We start from the raw sequence: 804 nt of genomic DNA, 5'->3' as shown, positions 1-804 counted from the left end.
GGCTGCGCCGGCGCCCGCCGCCAGTAGGGGGCGCGCGCGCTCAGAGAATCGGCCTGGGTCGCAGAGGGGCGGTGGCCGCCCTGGGGCTCCTCAGGGTTTCTCAGTGGGATGCGCTGAGACCTCTCAGAGGCGGGTCAGGGAGACAGGCTGTTAGGTGCAGAGGGGAGTGAGGCTGCACTTGCCTCCCCGCTCCTTCTCTCTGACCATCTCGAGTGCAGCTCCCACATATTGTTGTTGACAGTAGCAATAATGACAGCAGTAGGAACTGCAACATCAATGATGCTAAGAATATGTTGACAAGTATTTAGCACCTGGAGTTCGGATTTCACTAGTCTCCCTCATGCCTCCTTCTCTGTGACTCTTCCACAGCCCGGAGGCCCGGGACCACTTTTCTGATGTGGGCTAAACGACATGCCAGCAAATAATCAGCCGGGCAAGAATTTGCACCCAGCTCTGTTTTCACGCGCTCCTGGCCCCTTAGTGGGGCCCAGTCTTGGGGAGAAGCTGCTCATTCTCAAGGCTCTTCTGGGGGTGGCTAGACTCAGGGCCAACCAGGGAGAATCCAGATGGGAGTGGAGGAGAGGCTCCTACTGCCCCTGGGTCTTGGTTTTTGCCCTTCCTGGGGTGCCTCCCTCTGCCCCCTGGTATTTGCCTCCCCCTGGCCGGGTTCGGGGGGAGGGGGGCCTTTTAGACCTTTGCCCAGGGAGTGACAGAACTAGACACTCCCTCCAGCATCTTAGCCACGCCCACCTAGGGATATCGTGGGAAACTGCGTAGGCCTGGGCAGGCAAGGTCCAACACGGA

This window comes from Plecotus auritus (assembly GCF_963455305.1).
Source record: "Plecotus auritus genome assembly, chromosome: 10".
In the NCBI taxonomy this organism is placed as follows: Eukaryota; Metazoa; Chordata; class Mammalia; order Chiroptera; family Vespertilionidae; genus Plecotus; species Plecotus auritus.
Note: the sequence above shows the minus strand (reverse complement) of the source record.